Raw genomic sequence first — 14,293 nt, forward strand, 5'->3', positions numbered from 1 at the left:
ATTTCCACGGTACCTCATACCCTGGCGTACGCAATTTCTCCGCTCGGTTTTGCAGACTGGCGGCACCCTGCGTCAAAGCAGTGCTACTGTTCCTGTGTGGTTACCCTTTCTTTCTTAGACCCACATTCCTAACTCGGCTTTATAAATAAACAATATGCAGTTAATTTCAGTGTATTAGTGTAATGCATCTGATTGTAATTAACCAGTAGAAATATAATGGTCCGGGGAATAGCCATAGTATTCCAAATACCATAACTGCTTTAGCGTTGTTACTCTCACATCTTCTTCTTCTTTCAGCTGCTCCCGTTAAGGGTTGCTACAGCGGATCATCTTTTTCCATATTACTCTCACTGCACCACTCGGAGTATTTATATCACTGTATCTGAGTGGGGAATCACAGCAGCAGCTCATCGGAAAGAGAATTATCGGTATACAGTTTCAAGCACACGCTGCCTCAGCCACGGCAAAACGCGTCAAAGCCTTTCATGTACGGACCTTGCGTTTCAGAAACAGTTTCATCCCAAAAACTATAAACGCACTCAATCAAGTGCTCCTTGTAGAACTGTCTGTACTTATAAGTACAATTACCCCACTGTAAACTTGCACTACACTTATAATATTGCACAACCTGCGCCACTTTATAAAGCGCGTATAATGACGATATCATTTTTAAGATGAAATGCAGCAAAATACGTTGCTTATAGTATACAGATAAAACTTTAACTTCATTTAAATAATCTGTATTGTTAATAATTAAACATGTGAGGACATGGTGCCGCAGCGCTAGCTAGTTCACGGATAGCTCCTGCCTTGCACTGTATTATTGCTGGTGCTGACGCGACACTGGAAGGATAGACGAAGAGAATAATTAAACACGTACTACGAAAATACTTCAATGTTCCTTAAAAGATTTGAAGAATCAGCGTTCTAAGCTTACAGATGGCTTAACGTCTATTACAGAGCTGATTGTGTGGCGATTGGGTATTTGGAGAAAGAAAAGTAAGGACAGGAATTGGAGGTTAGTACGTTTGAAAGAGATAGTACTTCTGTAATAAATTATTTCATAGAAGGTCACGCATGGCGCAGCAAGCCTCTTGCGTGAGATATGAACAATCACTGTGTCACAGTGTTCCCATGTTTAACAACATGCTTTCATTCCTATCATCATGAAAAAGATATCACGTATACATCTCAGTATTTTAATTATTCAGAGAGCTGTAATATCACAAATGTAATGGATTCTGTGTCCTGTCGGAGAAAGAGAAAGAACGGAAGCACGTAGTGATTCACACACATAGAAGATGAAACACAGAACAAAGCATTTAACGTGCTACTTTAGTTACGATGGGATTTGAGAAACTAGTAAAATAAACTATTTTAAGATGAAGTTTATGATGTTCTACTTTAATGACAAAATAAACCAAGTGATTGAAGTGGAAATTTCAACATTAAAGTTGACATTTCGTGCTTTTTTCTCCACTGTGTGCCTATTTTTTTTTCTCTGTACCCTAATAAGCTTTCATATGACACTCAGACGGTCCGCTATGAGTCGCCTTTTCACGCCGACTTTGATATGTGACAACTTCTATTTTATTTCGGACACTGTATGACTTTGTGATCTTGAGCTTTCGAGTTTCTCTAACACTATGTCACTCGATCAACTTTCTTTTGTTGTTTATACCACTGTTTAAACCAACAAATAGTATGTTTTTCCTTTGCCTCCACTTGGTATTCGCTGAAATTCTTATATTTTCCCCCATGCTTTTCCCATTGTCTTTTCACAGAAGGCTATTTACATCGATTTACATATTCAAAGAGGCGTAATTCTGGGAGGAGGTGGGGCGGGACGGAAGTGCGTGCACGTGCGTTACTTTTCACGCTGATCGGGATTTATGTAGTGGAAGAACGTGAAAGTTTGCGTATGCACAGATTCCTGCATCTGGATTTTTCTGTGTGTACGCACATTCCCGCTTTTGTGCTTACGCCATGTTATAGTGTGAGTTCTACGCAAGGCGTTTTACATGAGGCCTCAGGACTCTTCCTAGAGCTGGCTGACCATCTAAACTGAGCGATCAGGGAAGAAGGGCCTTAGTCAGGGAGGTGACCAACAACCCGATGGTCACTCTGTCAGAGCTCCAGAGGTCCTCTGTGGAGAGAGGAGAACCTTCCAGAAGGACAACCATCTCTGCAGCAATCCACCAATCAGGCCTGTATGGTAGAGTGACCAGACGGAAGCCACTCCTTAGTAAAAGGCACATGGCAGCCCGCCTGGAGTTTGCCAAAAGGCACCTGAAAGACTCTCGGACCATGAGAAAGAAAATTCTCTGGTCTGATGAGACAAAGATTGAACTCTTTGGTGTGAATGCTAGGCGTCACGTTGGGAAGAAACAAGGCACCGCTCATCACCAGGCCAATACCATCCCTACAGTGAAGCATGGTGGTGGCAGCATCATGCTGTGGGGATGTTTTTCAGTGGCAGGGACTGGGAGACTAGTCAGGATAAAGGGAAAGATACTTACAGCAATGTACAGAGACATCCTGGATGAAAACCTGCTCCAGAGCGCTCTTGACCTCAGACTGGGGCGATGGTTTATCTTTCAGCAGGACAACGACCCTAAGCACACAGCCAAGATATCAAAGGAGTGGCTTCAGGACAACTCTGTGAATGTCCTTGAGTGGCCCAGCCAGAGCTCAGACTTGAATCCGATTGAACATCTCTGGAGCGATCTTAAAATGGCTGTGCACCGACGCTTCCCATCCAACCTGATGGAGCTTGAGAGGTGCTGCAAAGAGGAATGGGTGAAACTGGCCAAGGATAGGTGTTCCAAGCTTGTGGCATCATATTCAAAAAGAATTGAAGCTGTAATTGCTGCCAAAGGTGCATCGACAAAGTATTGAGCAAAGGCTGTGAATACTTATGTACATGTGATTTCTCAGTTTTTTTATTTTTAAACCTCAAGTAAACTTTTTTCACGTTGTCATTATGGGGTGTTGTGTGTAGAATTCTGAGGAAAAAAATGAATTTAATCCATTTTGGAATAAGGCTGTAACATAAAATGTGGAAAAAGATGCGCTGTGAATACCTTCTGGATGCACTGTAAATACTTTAATCCAATTAATCATGAAAGTGATAAAGTATAAATCTAAGGATTTTAAATGTGGAGAGAGCTGGTATATCCTAAATTTAATGTGTTCTGTGTGGCAATCACTGCCTGTCACTGTTGTAAATTCAGGAAGAAGCCCCAGAAGCACGTAGCGATTAACAAGTGGGTCAGTTTTAAGATGACACTTATGACAGTCAACTTTAATGACAAAATAAACTACGAGATTAAAGTGGAAATTTCGAGATTAAAGTCGAAATGTCCATTTTAATCACAAAATAGACCCTTTCACTGTGTCCCTGATTTTTTCCTCTGGGGCTCAAATACGCTACCGTATATTCTGATACTGTTGTGAAGGTACACAAAAAAGATAGCACAGAAGATGGTATGAGAGACCTTTAAAATATATCGTGTCATTACGATGGGGAATATGCAACGCTATTTGTTTGACAACATTAAACCATTCATCAAACATCGAAGCAGACCCTACAGGATCGATGTGTGTGCTAAGAGGTTTTATGTCACATGTTGATAGTAAACATGACTTGATCACACTGCGCCCTCCAATTTTTTCCTGGTACTTAGTGCTGGGCGGTATACTGGTTCATACTGAAAACCGTTTATTTTTGTCATGATATGGATTTTTCTTATACTGAAACACCGGCTTAAATTGCCTAAACAATGTTCGGAACGTGGCGCAGTGGGAAACTGTTCAAGGGGGGGACCTTTTTCACTGCTACACCGCTAATCACATACAACAGAGTACATGCGTTAATGGAGGTGTTGCACGGGGGCTCTTTTTCACTGCTACACCGCTAAACAGACATGCAACGGAGTACATGCGGTAGTGTAGGCATTGCGTGGTGAAAATGGACAGAGAACATTCCGAAACTGAAGCTGTAGCTGACGATAAAGTTGAACATGATGACACAGAAGTTTGCCGAAAAAAAAGGAGTCACGTCCGTTGCCTGGAGATACTTTGGTTTTAAAAGGTTGGATGTGGACCATTATGTTCAAATTTGTAAATACTGTTTCTATACTACTGGATAATACTGCAAGCCAAGTTGTACATGTTTTATTTTTTTTCAATACAGTGTAATGTACCTGGGTACTGTGTAATAGTGTGACGACATGTTGAGTTTATTCTCGACATTTCCACTTTAATCTTGGCGTTTATGACGAGAATAAAGCTGACATATTGACTTTATTCTCGTAATTTGTCATTAAAGTAGAACATCATAAACTAAACTTCATCATAAAGTGAATATTTAATATACTAGATTTTCATGGGGTTTTGTTATGATACATTTACCCTGCTAGTGTATGTTTTGCTCATATTTACCCTGCAATGTGCTTGCGACTTGTTCAGGATTGCTCCTGCCTCTCACACAATGCTTGCTGGGATGGGCGCAACCCTGAATGGATGGCATAATTAAACATGTATAATGAAGATTTTTTTTAAAGTTCTGAAAACTCAGTGGGCTAAGTTTATAACTAGTTTTAATTTCACATTGTTTATCGTGTGGTGATTGGTTAAGTGGAGAAAGAAAAAGGAAGGATAGGAACTGGGGTTTTGGTATGTCATACAAACAGCACGTATGCAATAAAGAAAGCCCGCTCAGAAGAACATCCATTGAATTCTGTGTTCGTGTCTCCGACCACCAGATCACAAACCCATCATTTACACAATATTTAAGTTAAACCTGTGCGATACCCATTCATGCATCCAGTTTTTTGGAGCCTCGTCACACCTGCCATAAAGTTCTCTACACTGAACATACACCTGGGAACCCTTACTGCGAGGAAGCAGCACTACCACCTCACTACCGTGCATGTTTAATACCTGCTTTAATGCATTTCATCCTGAAAATGATATCAAATATATGTCTTAGCATTCTAAATTTTCAGAGAGCAGGAATATCATGAAGTGAATGGATTCTGTGTGGTGATCGCTGCCGGCACCTCCTTAGTGCGGCGGAAGTCAGTTTAAGAAGCGTAGTGATTAACAGCTGGGTCGGGGAACACTTAACACAAAGCATTTAATGTGCTACATTAACTTATGACGGAGTTTGAGAAAATCTAGTACATTAAACATTGATTTTAGGATGAAGTTTAGTTTACAACATTCTACTTTAATTATAAAATAAACTATGAGAAAAAAGTGTAAATGTCGACTTTAATCTCGACATAAGCGTCAAATTAAAGTGGAAATGTCGAGAATAAAGTCAACATGTCGACGTTATTCTCGACATATAGCTTTTTTCTTCCCTATGTCCGTATTTTTTCTTCTTCACCGTGGCCCTAATACGCTTCCGTAGGGCTATACCACAAACAGCATTATAAATGCAAGTTGCAGTTTTATTATTTATGTATATAGCTTAGCTTGAAGCAAGTTCCATATTAATGCAGTTTGCCTAAATGATGGTTCAGTTGGTAAAGATGTCATCACCAAGTTGCACTTGTTTTATTTTATTTTTATTTGGTGAATACTGTGTAATGCACCTGGGCTTGAAGTAATTGTATTATTACTGATAGTTGCACTATTATTTATTTTATTGTTATCATTTATTAGTTTAAATATTATGCAGTTTAATTATGGTAAAGTTGTTTAAAAAGTCACTTTAACGTGTCAGTGGACAGAGATTGTTAACATTAACAGAAAGTGTAGTTGGTTTACAAAAAATATTTACTATTTATTCCTTTTCTAAAACATGTTCAGTGTAATACAACTTTTGACAAGCACATCTGGATATTTTACTAAATCTAAATGCCTCTTTGGATGTTGAAAATATGTTGTCAAAATTATAGTTTAAGTTGTTTGCAAAATTTCTTCAATAAAAAGGTTCTATATTTTGACTGCATCTGTCATGCAATGCGATTCCTTCTCTTCATTAGTGCCACCCCCTTGAAAACTATCACTTTATGGGGCCATGCAAACCTGTATTAATACTTTTGTGCACATTAAAATGTTTTTTGTACAATGTACAATGCTCATGACAGTGGAATTGGTTATTCTTAGCCAGTCTACTGCAGTAATTGCAGTGGAAAATGTGGTTAACATCCACTCATGTATGGGGAAAAAAAATACAGTTGAATACCGTGAAACCGGTATAATTTTGAAAAATACCGTGATATAGAATTTTGGTCATACCGCCCAGCACTACTGGTACTGCAACTTACGCACGCGTCACATTAATTTGAGGACATGATACGTGGATATACGCGTTCTGAGCGTGAAGTATAAACCAGCCATAACACATCACAAAAGACATTAAACATAACTAGTTCTAAATATTTAGTGTTTATACCTTAAAGTTGATGATATCTATATTTATTAATGTAATAATAAATCAGACAGATCTGTTGGGTTTAAAGGAAGTTGCTGCATGTCAAATCCACCACCTCTGGATAAGAATGAATTAGATCAGGAAGCGCGATTGAAAGAACATGTCATGTCAGACTCTTCAAGTAGATAACCACAACTGCAGTGGCACTTTTTTTTTTTTATATATATATATATATATATATATATATATATATAGATTTACAGGGTTAAACATTATATTAATTAAACATACCTGCTATTAGTAGACTACACTACAGTTCATAGACAGTACTACAATAGTTTTTTTTAAATATGAAATTTAATATCTAGAGTATATCGTAAACATGACCTTCCATTTATCTAACTAAAAAAAAAAAAATCACTAGAGCAAAACTAGTTTAACATTCACATGACTCATCCCACAATCTGACAAAAAAATTTGCATGAGAACATCAAGACTGTAGTTCAAAACTGATCCACTTCCAATTTGAAAGAGCTCAAGTAACACTGCTAACAGGAATGGGCACAAAATGCACTTTCCAAAAGTGCAAATTAGGTAGACTTTAAAATGACTAATTGTGGATGCTGCTGCAACAGAACCTGCCAGCAAGTACTGAGTCATGGTGTGTGAAGACTTATCAAACCAAGACTTCTGCCTTCTTCCACTGTACTTATTTCTGAATATTTCAAAACTTCTTGTTATATACAATACTGTATGCACCAAGTATAGATGTGCAAGGTATAATTTTAGGACTATATTATAAAATGCAGCACTCTACAGTTCATTACTTTTGCATTACTTCTTTTTTATGAAAAACTACATATTTCACTGGCCAGCATTTGTTACTAAATACTTAGCCCAGAGATAGCTTGTGCCAATTAACTGCTGTGTGCAAGCAACAAATTGCAACTTCATATGCTGTGCCACTGACAGGTTGGCTGGCATCCCAGATGGGATCAATAGTTCCTTATCCAGCTGGGATGCCTTTATACTGGTGGGACACGGACAGCTGGTGCCTTTCCCAGCCAGGAGGCCATGATAGTGGAAGGGCTGAGGGAGACTGCCTCTGAGGGCCATGTATTCTCTTGGTGGAATTCCCCTTTGCAGTACTGATGGCCAGCCCTGCTGGGGTACTTTGATGCAGCCAGGGGGAGCAAGCTTTTTAGGCATGATCATCTCTCTCATCAAATAAAAAGTAGTTTATGTCTGTAATGATCTCTAAAGAAAAAAAAAAAATCAAACACACAGAAATGAATGATGATTTTTAAGACTCGACAGTATGTAACTTTACATCACTTGATGAGATGGTTGACAGTTCTGTTTCAATAAGAAACAGTGTGGAACTTTTTTTTTTTTTTTAAATAAATATTTTTTGTCAATTCAAATTTAAAAAAAAAAAAAAAGTAAAAAGAATAAGCATCTGCTGCATGACCTCCTCAGTGAAACAAGAAAGGGAAACTAGCACACACCCGACACTGCGCGGCCACACATGGACTACAGTATATAATGAGGCCTTCCTCTTTTTTTTTTTATATATAGAAATTTACAGTTGTATGACTAGAAGAATAACACACTCATGTTTTGAACAGGATCTATACTCCTCAAATTCACGACGGTCTAGCAATTTTCTGGGTAAAACACTTATTTTGTGCTCAGAGAGGCTACCCATCAAAATTAAGGAGAAGCAAAATGTGCAGCTGCATTCAGATTTATGATTACCTGATCCAAAGTCAAACTCATTTCTAGACTTGCATCTTCAAAAGAGTGGACTAACTTTAAGTAGACTGTCAGCATTTGACCCAGAGTCAACCTTGATTGCAAAATATACAAAGTGTAAAACTTTTGATGTAGCTGGTGGGCATCACAATATTAACATCACAAAATGTTTGTTACAGTTACTCTATGAACACAAAAGATACCAAAGATGATAAAATCCACAATTCCTTTCTAAAATGTACTTTTTTCCCCTTTCATATTTTGTGATCCTTTTATTGGCGCTGAATGCATCTTATTTGACTAAACCAAATTCTTCAGAAACATAAGATTTATTTCCACAGACTGTTTCCAAACAATCAGCAATCACATTCTTCAGAAACAAGATTTATTTCCACAGACTGTTTCCAAACAATCAGCAATCACATTTTCAACAAGAAAAAAAAGCATTTATTTTAACAAGAGCTGACGTCATACATTTCTTCAGTGTTAAGAAGTGTGTAGACTGAACACATTTTTGAGTCTTCTACATCTCCAAAAAGACATTATTTGTGTCTTAAGTATATTTTATATTGTGTGTTCATTCCTTGACTAATCGCAAGCCAGGATCCAACATCAACGGAACATGCCATCAATGGAACATTACACAAAAACTTTTAAAAGCCACAAGAGTTAACAACTTCCTTTGGATCACACATGACTGCAAAATTATTAATCGAATCTGTGTTTTCAACTTGCCAGCTAAGAACAAAGAATAAAAAAAATCTTCCTAATAAAAAAAAGTTACTCACCACAAGTCGGGTTCGGCTACCTTATATCAGAAGATGCTATAATTCAACGAGACCGACAGGGACGTTCAACAGGCCTATAATAATTAGACTGATATCTAATGATAACATCTCATATACTGTAAATCCAAAGTGATTTTGCAGCGTATGATCAGTCTGGGTCTGCGTAGTGCTCTTTTTTTTTGAACGGGAGGTGTGAATCGACACGGAAAACACCGCGCAGGATATCAGAAAACTAGGGGATTTTGAGCAGCACAACAAGGTATTCACATAACGTTTTGACGGTATACCAGCAAAGACACCCGTAGCAGCTGCATACTCTCAGCGATCCCGACTCACTCCATCAGCAGCATGCCAGCGTCACGGTGCTGTCGCTTTCCACAGGCCTTTGCCGTCATATACATTCCACAGGATTTGCACTGAAAAGGCTTTAGTGCGGTTCTCCAAGGTTTCCATGCCTTTACTTCGTTTCTCACTCCTTTCAAAATGAGTACGAAGACCTGTCCCAACACAGCACACATTCTTGTGGATAAACTGCTTTCTACGCAAATGTATTTTGCTATGAAAACAAGGTTTTCGGTTCAGGAAACAGCGTCTGACCCCTGCAGCGCACTCTCCAAAATAAACCGAAGAAGGTTGCTAATAATGAAGTAAAGGAAGTTAAAAACGATTATTTGAAGAGTTTAGAGGAGAAATGAAAGCAACCCACACGTAAGGTGTTTGAAAAGACGCCACACTCCACTCCACGAAACCTTACCTTTGCATTCTACTGGAAATCCCCACTGTCGTATTGCGCATGCTTCACATGTGCGGGCGCGCGCGTCAACGTACTTGCAGTCGCGCGCATAATCAACGAGAGCCAGTCGACGGCTGTCCCCGCATCAGTTATTTGCATCTGTTGACTTCCCGGAGATTTTAAAAGATTCAAAGATTGACACGGCAGGCTGGAACCTTTTTGTAGTGATGGCTACTTTTGCTGGAAAATATTTCTAAGGAGAGGAATCGAATATATGTGTGTTTCGTCCATTTGATAAAAATATAGTGTCGATTTCCAGGGCAAAATTAGTGAAGGTATTAAACTAAGAACCACACCTAACCGTAACTTCTGCCAAATATTGCTGGTGACGTTAGGGCTCATCTGTGAGTTTAATAATTACAAATTCAAAGGAAGGAACCATCCTTATTTTTGAATTTGGTATAAAACTGTACAAATTCGACTTGTCTGGCATGGGAAATCGTTTCATTGTTTACATATATGAGACAGATATATCTATGATTCCATAGCTCAGGCCTATCTAGCTGTTCCACCCAAAAACTCCACAAATCCTATTTTAATTAGGTATACTATCATTTACTGTCCATCCATCCTCTTCCACTTATCCGAGATTGGGTCGCGGGGGCAGCAGATTGAGCAGAGATGCCCAGACTTCCCTCTCCCCGGCCACTTCTTCTAGCTCTTATGGGAGAATCTCAAGGCGTTCCCAGGCCAGCCGAGAGACATAGTCCCTCCAGTGTGTCCTGGGTCTTCCCCGGGGCCTCCTCCCGGTTAGACATGCCCGGAACACCTCACCAGGGATGCATCCTGGAGGCATCCTGATCAGATGCCCGAGTCACCTCATCTGACTCCTCTCGATGCAGAGGAGCATTTACTGTGTTAGACAGAATGATACAATATTTACCTTTTATAACAATTCTAAAAATGTGATTAAATCTACACAATCTTGAAAATGTGCTCTGTTCTATATTTTGAAATACCATATGCTAATAATGATTTCATATGTTATTGAAATAGTTGCTTCTCTTTAGCATTTAATGCCTGTGTCCTGTCTTTTTCAGTTGTCACTATCTGGTGATAATTTACAGTTTAAGTTCTACTGTATAAAAAAGTGACATAAAAAGAAAATTAAACCTAGAGTGCTGTGTATTAAAACCTGTGGGGAAAATCTGAATTTCACATTTAATTGTCTTTGTGTAAAAGAGTGGGAAAAGGACAGTTTAATAAACAGGAGTTTAATTATTACTAGTATATCCATCCATCCATCCATTTTCCAACCCGCTGAATCCGAACACAGGGTCACTGGGGCCTGCCGGAGCCAATCCCAGCCAACACAGGGCACAAGGCAGGAACCAATCCTGGGCAGGGTGCCAACCCACCGCAGGACATTACTAGTATATATTTTTTCAAATAGTAATGGTTAACAAGGAGCAGAGATAGGTGCAAATGACAGGAACAGCTTCTTCACTGTTGTTTCTCCTTTTATTATTACCAAGCAGCTGATTAAACAACTCCTTTTTAAAAAGAAATAAAAAGAAATTAAAATAAAGTTATACCCAATCAAATCTAATCCAACACCTAAATCTTAAAAAAGAGATTTGTGTAGCTTTAGAAAGTAAATTAACCATGTTGTGAATTTCTGGATTGACATAATAAAGGCTGAAACTTGCAAATAGTGACATACTGTATTCCATTAAAATAGGAATTCAATTAACATCAAGAATTGATTAGAATAAAAACTGCATCCATTCCAGCCCTTCATGGATTGAACTAATAGCAAGTAGCTGCTACACCCAACCTCAATTCCTAGTTTAAAAAACAAGTATGTTAAAAATAATTCATACATCTACACCAAAGTGGAACATGTATTCTCTAAAGAAACAGCAGGCATATGAAACATGGCACTTAGAAACATCACTAACAAAAGACACACCTGTAGCATATTACAATTTTACATTTACATTTATTTTTTTGGCATATGTTTTTATCCAGAGACACTTACAAAACAGGTAAACATAATCGAATAACATTAGGCTAGAGTCTGTTTGTTCAGCAAGAGTAGTAGGACACATAATAAAAGTTGATTGCTATAAGTGAAAAGATGGAATAACTAATAAATCTGCAATCATAGATTACAACGGATAAAGCGATTAAACTTAATCTAACAACAAATTAACCAACAATATAAAATATCACTAAGTTTTTTTTTTTTTTATCAATTAGACAGATATTCATAGAACAGATGGGTTTTTAATTGCTTCTTGAACACAATGAGGGAGTCAGCAGTATGGAAGGAGGTGGGTAGCCCATTCCACCAACTGGGAACTACACAGGAAAAGAGTCTGGATTAAAACTTGATAGCAAACAGAGATGGCATCACCAGACGCTGTTCCCTGGCAGGCCTGAGTGGGTGAGAAGGACTTCACCAGTGTCTCCATATACTCAGATGCTGATGCATTGATTACACTATAGGCAGGCATCAGGGATTTGAACTTAATGTGTGTTGCTACAGGGAGCCAATGTAGCGACCTGAAGAGAGGAGTGACATGTGCCCATCTTGGCTGGTTAAATACAAGATGGGCTGCTGCATTCTTTACTGTCTGCAGTGTCTTGATACCACATGTAAGTACTCCTGCCAGAAGTGAGATGCAATAGTCCAGACACGACAAGGCTAAAACCTGGACCAGAGGTTTTGCTTCATACTCTGTCAGCTAAGGTCTGGTCTGGTGGATGTTGTATAGCATAAACCTGTATGAATGAGAAATAGTATAAATGAGGTCACGAAAAGATAGCTGCTCATCAGTTACAACCCCAAGGTTGTGTACTGAAGCGACAGTGAACTAAACTGTACAGAGATGGGGAGTTAAACAGGCTGGCTGGCCGGGATCACAAGAAGTTTGGTTTTTGCCAGGTTGAGCTATAGATGGTGGTCCTTCATCTAGGTTGAGATATCTGTAAGACATGCAGAGACTCCAGTTGATACTGTATTGTCCTTCAGAGGGAACAACAGGTACAGCAGTATTGATAAGAGAATCCATGGGATTGGATGATGGAGCTTAGTGAGAGAGAGAGAAAACAGAGCATCCAGCACTGATCCTTGCGAAGCACCTGTGCGTGTCTGGTGTGCCCTTGACAACTGTTCTTGCCAGGACACACATTAGGTTCTGGCCAGGATGTAGGACTCAAACCATTTGAGAGCAGTCCCAATGATGCCCATGTCAGAGCCAGTGGCAAGAAGGACATCACGGTTGACTATGTTGAAGGCAGAGGACAGATCTAGCAGGATTACCACCAATCACCACCAGTAGCTTTAGCAAGTAATAACTGGTCGACCACAGTTAGTAGAGCCATCTCTGTCAAGTGGTTTGTTGATTTTTTACATATTTTACTCCACAGCAACTCACAAAGGTTAGGATACATTACAAATGTTTATGTAATAGTTTTTTTTATATTCCAAGCAGAGGCAAATAACATGGCTTGCTTAAATTCATACATTGTGTCCACACTTAGAAATAAACTAACAGCTGAAGGAAACTCTGATTTATGCTGCTTGACAAAACAAGAATATCTGGCTACCAAATCAAAAAACAAAATGCAGTAAACAAGAGAATAAAGACATTTTTATTACAGGCAATGCAGAACACTGCTTGTACCAATTTTGTAAGTGTTCTGCATTAAGTAATTTAATGGTTTAGGAAGTATAAACATTCAAAGAATGCATTTAAGATACATACCATTTTCTATTCTGTAATAGAAAGAGTGTAATCGCAGTAACTGGAAACAATGGAATTGCACTTTTGAAACCTATTCATTTCAGTACCATAGCATGAGGCACATAATCCAAAATTAGAATAATGTTGCAGATAGTAACATAGTAACAATTTAGCTTGCTCAAGCAAAAGCAAATTGTATCTCTCAGAATGCATTGTCTTTTTTAAAACTGTTTGAAACAAGAATTCAAATCAGGTTTGCAACTGCAGTTAATGCACATGTATTACACATTTATATTATAATATACAAAAATACACATTTGAACAACAGACTAACTATAAATAACACGAAGCCTCCAAGAAGCAAAAAGGACAAGGAGTGTTAGAAAAAAAGACTAAACCTTGAATTTTCTGAGCTTGGTAGTTGTTTGAATTATTCATGATGTTTCAATGTTAAAGATTAAACCATATTTACTAAGCTATGTTTTAAACACCTAAGAAAAACAAGGAAAATGTTAATAAATAAATAGACAAGTACACTTAAAGGTTATTTTATTAGGTACTACTATCTTGTACCAATTGAAACTCAATTTTGTCTCCAGAACATATTAAATTATTTAAGACATAGATTCCACAACTTTCAGGAAACATTTCTTGATCATTGCTGATGTGATAGCATCATGCATTGCTGGCAGATTCTTTGATTACAATTATTTTGTGAACTTTCTGTTGCACTTCATTCCAGCAGTACTCTGTTGGACTGAGAACTAAGGACTGCGCAGACTTTAGAGTAAACTGTCATATTTGTAGAACCAATTTGAGATGAGGCAAGCTTTGTGGTAAAGTGTGGCAATAAAGGAATGCATGCTTGTGTATGCTG

At 38.4% G+C, this 14,293-nt stretch overlaps 1 protein-coding gene across 3 annotated transcripts in view; it reads right to left on the reverse strand.

Moving 5' to 3' along the window:
* Positions 1 to 9,786, reverse strand: part of spata2 (spermatogenesis associated 2) — a 28,317-nt gene extending 18,531 nt beyond the window's left edge. Inside the window, exon 1 of one of the 3 annotated variants that reach the window (XM_028811750.2) lies at positions 9,686 to 9,786. The gene's annotated coding sequence lies outside the window, so the exon portion shown is untranslated. The other 2 variants (XM_028811751.2, XM_028811752.2) reach the window with 2 other exon arrangements.
* Positions 9,787 to 14,293: the final 4,507 nt, after the last annotated feature.

The sequence above is a fragment of the Erpetoichthys calabaricus genome, chromosome 10, assembly GCF_900747795.2.
Source record: "Erpetoichthys calabaricus chromosome 10, fErpCal1.3, whole genome shotgun sequence".
NCBI classification, from domain to species: Eukaryota; Metazoa; Chordata; class Cladistia; order Polypteriformes; family Polypteridae; genus Erpetoichthys; species Erpetoichthys calabaricus.